The sequence below is a fragment of the Rattus norvegicus genome, chromosome 6 (genome assembly GCF_021556685.1).
Source record: "Rattus norvegicus strain SHRSP/BbbUtx chromosome 6, alternate assembly SHRSP_T2T, whole genome shotgun sequence".
In the NCBI taxonomy this organism is placed as follows: Eukaryota; Metazoa; Chordata; class Mammalia; order Rodentia; family Muridae; genus Rattus; species Rattus norvegicus.
In genome coordinates, this window is record NC_141539.1 from 48016501 (window position 1) to 48022500 (window position 6000).

General features: G+C 46.6%; 1 long non-coding RNA gene across 2 annotated transcripts in view; it reads left to right on the top strand.

Moving 5' to 3' along the window:
- Positions 1-2047: 2047 nt before the first annotated feature.
- LOC134479282 (uncharacterized) overlaps positions 2048-6000 on the top strand; it is a 3966-nt gene continuing 13 nt past the window's right edge. Inside the window, exons 1-3 of one of the 2 annotated variants that reach the window (XR_015622286.1) lie at positions 2048-2492; positions 4716-4970; positions 5883-6000. The exon at positions 5883-6000 is cut by the window's right edge and continues 13 nt beyond it. This is a non-coding gene — a long non-coding RNA (uncharacterized LOC134479282). The remainder of the gene's footprint in view (positions 2493-4715; positions 4971-5882) is intronic. The other variant, XR_015622287.1, reaches the window with a different exon arrangement.

Sequence of the window (6000 nt, forward strand, 5' to 3'; positions counted from 1 at the left end):
TGCCCAGCTTGTAAGAATCTGGGTCATCTCTGCAGTGATGGGAGGAATTCACACTTTAAAGCGAAACTCTTGGCCACCTCTGGTTCATGCGGAAGTGAACTGTGACCGTGGAGCTATACTTCAGGGTCGCCAGCTGGTCCTGTGCAAGCATCCCTACTGGAGAGCCTGGCCCACTGGCTGGTGTTGGCAGCAGCTTAGCATTACCCGGATTTGTGCTTCTCGATGGTCACGGTCAGTGGTGCTGGAAATGGCCACGTGAGAACAGCATGGAGCTTCTGTGGGAACTTTGAAGGAACTACGATTAACCTCACACCACTAAAATTATCATTTATCCACCAACAGGGTTAATTAGTTCACTTTTTGTTGTTGTTTTTGTTAGTTTGTTTTCTGGGACAGAGTTTCTCTGTGTAGCTCTGGCTGTCCTGGAACTTGCTTTGTAGATTAGGCTGGCCTCGAACTCAGATCCACCTGTCTCTGGAGTGCTGGGATTAAAGGTGTGTGCTACCATGTCCAGTGTTTTGTTAGTTTGTCTCATTTTTGAAGATAATTTAATATCAGAAGGAATGATGCGATTATAAAATTTTCATTCGGGGTTGGGGATTTAGCTCAGCGGTAGAGCGCTTGCCTAGGAAGCGCAAGGCCCTGGGTTCGGTCCCCAGCTCCGGAAAAAAAAGAAAAAAAAAGAAAAAAAAAAAGAACCAAAAAAAATAAAAATTTTCATTCATTTATTTGAGACTAAGGATTTTTCTTTTTTCTTTTTCTTTTTCTTTTCTTTTTTTTTTTTTCCGGAGCTGGGGACCGAACCCAGGGCATTGCGTTTGCTAGGCAAGGCCCTACCACTGAGTTAAATCCCCAACCCTGAGACTAAGGATTTTTATGTCTCCCAGGCTGGGTTTATGTTATTCTCTTGACTCAGGCTCTGGACTATGATAATCTTGCCCCTACCTGCTCAGCCTACAGGTTTTAAAACTAATTTTTACATATATTATTGTCATTGTTGTTGGAAGTGGTTGGTTGTTCTTGGTAATGGTGATAGTGGTGGTGGTAGTGTGTGTGTGTGTGTGTGTGTGTGTGTGTATACTTACGTGTATGCATGTATATGCGTATGTGGGTATGTGTGTGTATGAGTGTGTGTTCATGTGTGTATGCATGTATATGTGTATGTGTATGCACATGTGTACATGTGTGTATGCATGTGTGTGTATGCATGTGAGTATGTGTGTATGTGAGTATGTGTGTATGTGCATGTGTGTGTATGATTGTGTGTGTGCATGTGTGTATGTGTGCATATGTGTACATGTGTGTATGTGTGTGTATTTGTGTATGTGCACGTGTGCATGTGTGTATACTTACGATTATGCATGTATATGCATATGTGTGTATGTGTATGTATGCATGTGTGTGTATGTGTGCATGTGTATACATGTGTGTATATGTGTGTATGCACACGTGCATGTGTGTGTGTGTGTGTGTGTGTGTGTGTGTGTGTGTACCTGTGGAGGTCAGAGGACAACTTGCAAGAAGCCAATTCTTTCCTTGTATTATCTGGGTTCTGGGTACAGAACTGAGATTCAGCCTTAAAAGCAAGCCCATTACTTGCAAAGCCTGTTCATTGCCCTCCTCATCCCCAGTTTACATTTTTTAAAACTAAGTTGGGCCAGGTCTGCTGGCACTTTCCTCTGGTCCCAATGCTTGCTTGGAGGTGGAAGTGGAATGACTAAGGTTCAAGGCCAGCCTGGCCATGTGAGACCTCTCACAAACACCAGCAAGCTCTGAATCAAAGACATCTTTCCATTTTGATGCTAACGAGTTCACCTTTTGTTAGTGTAGGGTACATTTCTCCCTTGACTCTCTCTATCCTGTTCACTGGGCCCATATCTCTGCAGCATGCTCTAGGGAGCTCAGCCAGTACCACCTCCAGTCCTGTGAGAGAGACCTGCCATGCCTCGGCCCTAGTGCACCCTTTCTTGAACTGATTCCAAGCTCTGCCTTCATTGGCACGGAAGGCAGAGAGGACACTGCCAGCCCCAGCCTGCCCCAACCTGCTAGTGACCTCTCCAGGGCCCTGGAAGCCCAGTGACTCAGCATGACTTAACAACCTGGCTTTCCATGGGAGCCGAGATAATTTGCCACATATCCAGTGCAGGATAAAAGCTGACGCTATTTGGAAGAACAATTCTAAGTTAATAATGAGAGGAAAAAAAGAAAGCCAGATGTCTTTCCACTCTAGAGACAGGTTTTAGGACAGACAGATACTGGGAGGTAGGGTCTGGGCCTTGCTGCTTTGGTCCAGGCCGGGGGTTACTACAGGACTCTTCTTTCTTGGTCAGAAGTGATAAGGTTTATTCCAAACTCTAAGATGATGTAACATGTTGACCTTCTCTTTTTTGTAAGCTACATGGACAGATGGCCACTTGACAAGGTCGTACAAACACTGGGAATTGGCTGACTCCGAAGTCGACGTTGGGGTTTTCATTGCTGTGACTACCAAGGTGATTGGGGCACTGGCCTTCTTGATACCCTCCTTTTCGAGGCTAGCTAGTTGGAACCTCTTTCAGGGTCTCTCTCTCTCTGCTCAGCCCTCCTCAAAGAACAGCCTGAGCTGGCTTCCTGTCCCTCAGGAATGCTATGTGGAGCTCATGTGACCATCCAAAACTGTTTGCTGAATTCCTTCTTTCAAAGCTGGGTGTTTTCTTCAGTGGGACTGGGTTCTTATGCTTTGGAAAGAACTGGCTGCTTAGGCCAGCCAATGGGGAGGAGAGGTTGGAAGGGCTCTCTTGCTATTTTTTTTTTTAAATTTATTTGTAATGCTAGGGATAACCCAGGGTGTCATAAGAGTTAGGCAAGCACTTTCTACCCCTAAGTTACACCTCTAGCCTTTGAGATTTCATTTCTAATTGCTTTGGGAGTCTGTTTAATGTTTTAAGGGCAGGGAGTCAAGGGTGAGGCATCTAGATTTGGCGATGAGCCTATTTAAGGATTCTAACTTTAGATTCAGGGTTTGATACCAAAGCAGGTGGCTTCATTGTGCCCTGCCCCAACTTTGGATATCCCAGAATATCTGGCATGGAGTATGTGGAACTGAGAGGTGAGCATGGACAGTGCACTTGGGAAGCTCTCTCTTCACCACATTACCCACTGGCTTCTTGGACTCTTGTTTTTAGAATGAGATATGTCGTGCCCCCAGATCCATATGCATGGTGTACTGAGCATGTCTGTGTGCTACAACATGGTCATATAAGGAACCCCAAGTCTTAGAAGCAGAAGGACATGGATGGAGTCGATGTGGAAGCAGCGGAAATTAGAGTCAGGCACACCCAACTAAGCCCCAATAGATGACCTACAGAGTCAATAGAAAATTAGCCACTGAGGTTGCTTTGCTCTGTTTTGCAGGACTCGGCATCTAAGCCAGATCCTTGTGCGTGTTAGGCAAGCAGTCTGCCACCGAGCTCAGCCCAGAAGGGTAGTTTGGACCCCTTGGTCAACCTTGACCTTCACAACCACATTCTTCCCTCTCCCTTAGGGCCATCGCTTTTGTTCTGACAGATGTCAGACCCGTTAGTTTCTATGGCTGATGGTGGACAACCAAGACTCTTGGCTCTGTCATGTCTATGATGTCCAGACATACTTGGCTGGCTGAAGGTTCTCCTAGATTCTTCCTTTCTGTTCCATTAAAGCTGTTATTTTCCAAGAAACTGTGGCGGTTTGAATGAGAATGGTCCCCATAGCATATTTGACCAAATCACCAGGGAGTGGCTCTATTCGAAAGGATTAGAAGAATTAAGAGGTGTGACCTCATTGGAAGAAGTGTGTCACTGTGGGGGCTTTGAGGTTTCAAAAGTCCATGCCAAGCCTAGAATCTCTTGCTCTGCTCATGGATCATGAGGGGAGTTCTGAGCCACTGCCCCAGCATCTACCTGTATGCTGCCATGCCCCCTGCAATGATGATAATAGAATAAACCTCTGAAACTGCAAGCTAGCCCTAATTAGATGCCTTCCTCTTATAATAGTTGCCTTGGTTATGGTCTCTTATCACCAATAGAATGATGACTAAGACCGGCACCTACACTGGCTATCTATGAAGATTGATCTATCCCTCTCCCTGACCACCTTTCATGCCCCACTTAATCTGGTTGACCCTTCCTAATCATTCAGGTCTCATAGGCCAGTTCCTCTGGCTACTCCTCTGGTCTTCTGTGATGTATCTGCTTTGTTCCCTTCTCTCTCCCCTTCTTCAGGGCCTACCTATGTGTGTTTACTACAGTTTAGAGCATTGTTTGAGCTCCTTCTATTGGGAGGCATGAGGTCCAGGGCAGTCATATATGTGACAGGTGGAACAGGATCTGGGGACAATCAGCTTTCTGTACTCTTCTGGATACAAGTGGGCAGCAGTTCTTTGTGACCTAGCACATCAGCATTACCCAAGGGCTTCTTTTTTTTTTTTTTTTTGGAGCTGGGGACCGAACCCAGGGCCTTGCGCTTCCTAGGTAAGCGCTCTACCACTGAGCTAAATCCCCAGCCCCATACCCAAGGGCTTCTTAGAAATGCCCATTCTCAGGCCCATTCTGGCTGAGTCACTGTCACTGGGCTGGTCTAATATGACCCAGTGGTACCGCATAGTAGCTTCTGGACCCTGTGGGGATAAGAATGGGAAACAAGCCATGTCTTTCTATTCCTCTGACAGCCTTCTGCTTCATGTTCACTCTATATTCTAGGTACTTCAAAGCCACCAAGGGTGACCTTGTGTCCGAATGCAAACTCAGAGGAGAAAAATTTTGTCACTACAGCTTAAAACCATGAGAACAAACCTATCAAGGACAAGACTTGGGCCAGACTGCAGGAGAGGAGGCCTCCAGCCTGATGTCCGGAGTTGGTATCTGGTGGGATTAAGAGATACCGGGGCATCCTGATGACACTAGGAGGGGCACGTGGAAGTCCAGACCCCAAGTGGGAGAGGTAACTCATAATTTGTAGGTATCATTCATATTTGTCTGACTAGACTGTTTAATTTGTTATGTCCATAAACATAAAATATTGTCAGAAAAAAGCCCTAAGGTCATTTCGTGTTCTTTCTAAAGTCAGTTGAGAAACCATCGTCTGGAGTGATGTAAGGCTAGATCAAGGTCACACACTGCTGGAGACAGTGGCGTCTGCCTGGGGGTAGCTCCAGGCTTGGAGAATGTGGCTGTCAGTTGGTTGTCTCTGCCCTTCTCCTGTACCTCAGACACTCTGGTCCCCAGGAGAGATGCCTTCCCCTGGGAGATATGTTTCAAGATTGACTTCCCCCTTTTCCTCCTCCTCCTCCTCCTCTTCCTCCTCCTCTCCCTCCTCCTCTCCCTCCTCCTCTTCTTCTTCCTCCTCCTCCTCCTCTTCCTCCTCCTCTCCCTCCTCCTCTTCCTCTTCCTCCTCCTCTCCCTCCTCTCCCTCCTCTTCCACCTTCCTCCCTGTTTCCTACTTTCCTCCTGCTGCTCCTTTTGAGAGCCTTGGAGGTGGAGCAAGGAAGGACTTGGGCTTGGAGAAAACATCGGTACTCCAGCTTGTATAGATTTTCTAAACCCTGGCATAAAAACTCATTTTTAGTCTCTCATTTTTGTCCATACGTTTCCAGGTAATGGTATGAGAGTTACCAAAACTAAGTCATTCTCCAAAGCAGGACATCAAGGTCTTACTGATATCTTGGTCTGGGGTGGTTTGAATGAGAATGGCTCCCAAAGTCTCCTGTGGTTGAATGTCTGGTCCCTAGTTAGTGGAACTGTGTGGGAAGGATCAGGGGGTGTGGCCTTGTTGGAGGAGGCATGTTACTAGGGGCAGGCTTTGAGGTTTCAAAACCCCAAGCTGTTCCCAGGTTCCCAGTTTCCTTTCTCCATGCCTTGTGCTTACAGATCAAGATGTGAGCTCTCACCTATTGCCCCAGCACCATGCCTGCCTGCCTGCTGCCATGTTCCCTACCATGATGGTCATGGACTCACCATTTGAAACTTTAATTCCTAATAAAGACCT